The following is a 5,353-nucleotide window of genomic DNA, read 5'->3' as shown; positions in this document are numbered from 1 at the left end:
AAAAAAAAAAAAAAAAAACCTAAAAGAAGACAGCCACAATAACAGATTCCTTACTTTAACAACAAAAAATGACAGGAAGCAACAATTACTTTTCTTTGATTTCTCTTAACACCCATGGACTCAATTCCCCAATAAAAAGACATAGACTAACAGACTGGCTACACAAACAGTGTACAACATTTTGCTGCTTATAGGAAACCCATCTCAGAGATAAAGACAGACACTACCTCAGATTAAAAGGCTGGAAAACAATTGACCAAGCAAATGGTCTGAAAAAACAAGCTGGAATAGCCATTCTGATATCAAATAAAATCAAATTCCAAACAAAAGTTATCAAAAAAGACAAGGATGGGCACTTCTTACTCATCAAAGGTAAAATCTACCAAGATGAACTCTCAATTCTAAATATCTATGCTCTAAATGCAAGGGCAGCCATAATCATTAAAGAAAATTTAGTACAGCTCAAAGTACACATTGTACCTCACACATTAATAGTGGGAGATTCAACAGCCCACTCTCATCAATGGACAGATCCTGGAAACAGAAACTAAACAGAGACACATGGACACTAACAGAAATTATGAAACAAATGTATTTAACAGACATCTACAGAACATTTTATCCTAGAACAAAAGGATATACCTTCTTCCCAGCATCTCATGGTACCTCTTCCAAAATTGACCATATAATTGTTCACAAAACAGGCCTCAGCATCTATGTTTTCTGATCTCTTTCCTAGGATTTCTATCTCCAGAGTTGTCTCCCTTTGTGATATCTTTATTATTTCTACCTCCATTTTTAGATTCTGGATGATTTTGTTCAATTCTTTCTCCTGTTTTGTATTTTATCCCTATAACACTTTAAGGGATTTTTGTGTTTCCTCTTTAAGGGCTTCTAGTTGTTTACCTGTGTTTTCCTGTATTTCTTTAAGGGAGTTATTTATTTCTTCTTAAAATCCTCCATCATCATCATGAGAAGTAACTTTAGATCCATATCTTGCTTTTCTGGTGTGATGGTGTATCTAGGACTAATTATGCTTGAGAGTTTGATTCTGATGATGCCAAATAACCTTGGTTTCTGTTGCTTCTGTTCTTAAGCTAGGCTTGTTACAGTGCCTGGAAGTAGTGTCTCCTCTGGGTACCGTGGGGCTCTCTGGTTTGTTCAAAACCAAGGTATACCAGCACTGATCAGAAGGAACCTGAGCTGCTGGTCAGGCAGGGCTCCATGTCCTTGCTCCTGCTGGCACAGGCCGTCAAAATCAATTTGGAACAGACAGATGTTATGTTCCACTCACCAGTGATCCTAAGATCCTAGACCTGCTAGGGCACTTGTGGCATGGAAAGTCCTCTGCAGACAATGGGACTGTCTGCCAAGTTTGCACCCAAGGTGGCCCTGAGCTGGCGCTGACTGGAAGTGACTTGATCCCCTGGTCAGGCGGGTTCCCTGTGTCCCTGCTGCTGCCACAGGCCCATCATAATGGGTTTAGAACAGATGTGTTCCACTTACCAATGATTCTAAGATCCTGGGCTTGCTAGTGTGCCTGTGGCATGGAGAGTCCTCTGCAGACTGTGGGACTCTCTGCCGAGTTTGTGCCCAAGATGGCCCAGAGCTGTCACTGACCAGAAGTGACTTGAGCCCCTGGTCAGGCGGGTTTCCTGCATCCCTGCTGCTGGCACAGGCCCATTGCGATGAGTTTGGAACAGATGTGTTCCACTCACCAGTGATCCTAAGATCCTGGGCCTGCTAGGGTTTCTGTGGCATGGAGAGTCCTCTGTGGATTGTGGGACTGTCTGCCAAGTTGTGCCCAAGTCAACAATTTTTATAATCACAAATTCAGTTCATATGAGAAAAATCTCATAGCTTGCCAGTTAGATGATGATTTTCTGTTCTTCCATAGTAATCTGCAAATGAAATTTGAAACTCATTTTAAGAGAGTTTTGTAACTCTCTTAAAAATTGTTGGTTAAGGTTAATAAAATCAGCAAAGATCAAATTTATCAAAAGGTTCTTCCCTGATTCACTAGTTGAACAAAAAGAGTAGGGTAAACAGTTAGTATTTTCTGGCCACTATGGTATAAATGCATTCATTGCAAAGGTTTATCCTTTTATGTTATAATACCTATGGAAGACAGTTTAGTGAGGAAAATGAGTTATCTCTTTATCATGATTAATACTCTCCTAATCTTTCTGAAGTTTTTTTTTTTTTTTCCAAATAGATGTCAAGTGATCCAAAATTGAATGGGGATCTCTTCCCCTTGTTATTGTTGCCTCTTTAATGTTATTTCACACTCTATCCCATACTACATCTACAGTTCCTTCTTCTGGAAACCAGAGATTATAATCATAACAAACTTTCAAGCAATTACTTGTGTTCTAAAACAAGGACATTGTGTATTTTTCAGGCAAATGGATGGAACAAGGAAATATCATCCTGACTGGAGTAATCCAGTCACATTGGACATGCATGGTATGTGCATATTAGCCAAAGTGATAAGTAAATATTAGCCAAAAATTTCAGAATACCCATGATATAACCCACAGACCATAGGAACTTTAACAAATAGGAAGGCCCAAGTGAGGATGCTTCATTTCCACTTAGAAGAGGAATCAAAATAAGAACAGGAGAAAGAGGGAGGGATGAGAGGGGAGAGGTTAGAGGAGGGAGAAGGGGACAGGATCAGATATGGGATCAGCAGGACAGGAGAGAATCACAGAAGGCCAGGAGAATATGTGCTGCAGAAAGTCCCAGAGATTTTGGGATGTGAGAGGCTCCCAGGACTCAATGGGAATAACCTTAGCCAAAATGTCCAACAGTGGGGAGATGGAACCTGAAGGGATCACCTCCATAGACAGAGTTCCCAGTGGAAGGATGGGGTCACCAAACTACCCTCAAAATTTTTGACCCAGAATTGTTCCTGTCTAAAAAAAAAATTGCAGGGACAAAAATGTAGCAGACGTTCAAGAAAAGGCCATCCAACAACCAGACCAACTTGGTATTCATCTCATGTGATGGCACCAAGCCCCGACACTATTACTGATACCAGTTTGTACTTGCAGACAGGAGCCTATCATGGCTGTCCTCTGAGAGGCTTGACCAGCAGCTGACTGAGATAGATGTAGATACTTACAGCCAACCATAGGAGGAGCCTATGAAAAAGTTGGGGTAGGATTGAAAGAACTGAAGGGAATGGCAAGCCTATAGAAAGAACAACAGTGTCAATTAACCTGGATGCCGTAGGAGCTCTCAGAGACTAAGACACCAACCAAAGAGCCCCTGGAACATATTTAGCAGAGGACTGCCTTGTCACCTCGATGCAAAAAAAAAAAAAAAAAAAATAGGCCTAATCCTGTAGAGATTTGATGCCACATGAAGGGTGATTTTTAGGGGGTCGGAGGTAAGGGAGCATGTGGGATAATACCCTCCCAGAGGCAAATGAGAGGGGGGATAAGGTGAAGAACTTTTGGATGGTGGGGCAGGGAAGAGGGGCAACATTTGGAACACAAATAAATAAAGCAATGCTTAAAAAATGATGCACAAGTTCACCATAAGGCAAAGCCTTCCCTGGTTTCTGACTCATGTTTACTCATTTGTTCTGTGAGGATCCCCACCTCTCCTATCTCATAAGACAATCAGGTCTGTGGTCCATGGTGCAGTGCTGCTTGTTTATCACTCTAGAGACAGTGATACCTGGGAGAATGGAGCTGATAAATGAAGCAAACAAGTGTCTCAGGAAATAGCCAACACTATTCAGAGCATCAAACAATTTATATGTTTAAGTGTTTAAAAGAGTCATCTAAGTAAAATATGCAATCACAAAGACAAGCCACATGTGGAAAAAAACTTGTTTTTTTTTTTTTCCATAAAGGCTTCTAAATAACAAAAGCTGAAATAAGCTCACTTCTATCTGATACAACTAGTAGGAGCACAAAAACATAATCTATAAACAATTCATATTCTAAAGAAACTGAGGTCACAAACTCATGTCTTCTTTCTTGGAATTTTCTCAAAGGCACTCAGAAATCTCATGCAACCCCTACATTCTTGAACTGTGTCCCAATGGGTTCTGTCTGAGCTCATTTTCCAAATATTCAAGTAGGAACAATGCTACCTCTTCTAGCTCCACTAAGATGAAATAAATATAAAAATGTGAACATCTTTATCTGCATTGTGAAAACACATAAAGTATTACAATTATTATAAGAAATGAATCAGGATATACAAAGAAAGATATCTTTTATAATCTGTAACAAACCACCATCACAAGGCTCCTGAGGAAAACCATGGAGGTGAGAAGATGGTGTAGTCAGTAAAGTCCAAGCATGAGGACCTGAGATCAGATCCCCTGGACCTATAATGTTGTACACCTATAATACTAATTCAAGGGAGGCAGAGACAGAAGAGACTCTGAAGCTTTCTGGTTGGCTAGTCTAAAAGTGAACTGTAGGCTTTTAAGACCCTGCCCTCGCCCCCCCAAAAGAAGAAGAATTTAAAACAATGGGAAATGATAAAGGAAAACCCCTGACATCAACTTGTGATCTACACACAAACACACACATACTCTCACACACAAACTCACTTATACACACTCATACACAAACACATGCATGTACTCTCTCTCTCTCACACACACACACACCCACCACCACCACCACCACCACCACCACCACACACTCACATACACACACATACACATGCATTCTTTCCATCCACACATGTACACAGCAAGAAAAAAAAATTATGCATGCATACAAAGAAAGAAAACAAAAGAAACAAAATCTAAATTAAATTTAGATGTAAAAGAAGACAAACCTTTGTTGGATGTGGTGACCCTTCTAATACATTTAAATAGACATTTATGTTCTCACCAAGTGAGTAATTATAAGCTCACAATATAGAACATCAAAGTAGATTCAGAGGTCGGCAAGTCACTCATGAGATGTGTGATGGTAACAGTACTTTTATTTTTAATGATCAGCCCCATGTGTTATTACCCACAGGTGGGCCACTATTGTGTTTTTCTCTCTAACTCTCTGTATCCTTCATCTCAGAAAGCATTGAAGCATATAATTACTTCATTTTCACACAAATGGCCAATTGTCTCAAATAACAGGGAGATGAGGCAAATTTAATTCTGAGAGCACAATTTCTATGCCTGTCGTTGAAAATGTATCCATCTGACTTATTTTAGTTTGATTCAAATGAACACATTTTTAAAGCTAAATTATCTGATTTGCTTACTTTAAAAGTTCTCCATTGTGACCAGCCTCACCAAGGATGTACTGTGACTAATATTTACCCAAAGGTACTATGTCAAAATAGAATCAAGCCAGCTACACTAAGAAATAGTATTAAG

The sequence above is a fragment of the Mus caroli genome, chromosome 3 (genome assembly GCF_900094665.2).
Source record: "Mus caroli chromosome 3, CAROLI_EIJ_v1.1, whole genome shotgun sequence".
NCBI classification, from domain to species: domain Eukaryota; kingdom Metazoa; phylum Chordata; class Mammalia; order Rodentia; family Muridae; genus Mus; species Mus caroli.
This window is presented reverse-complemented; position numbering follows the sequence as displayed.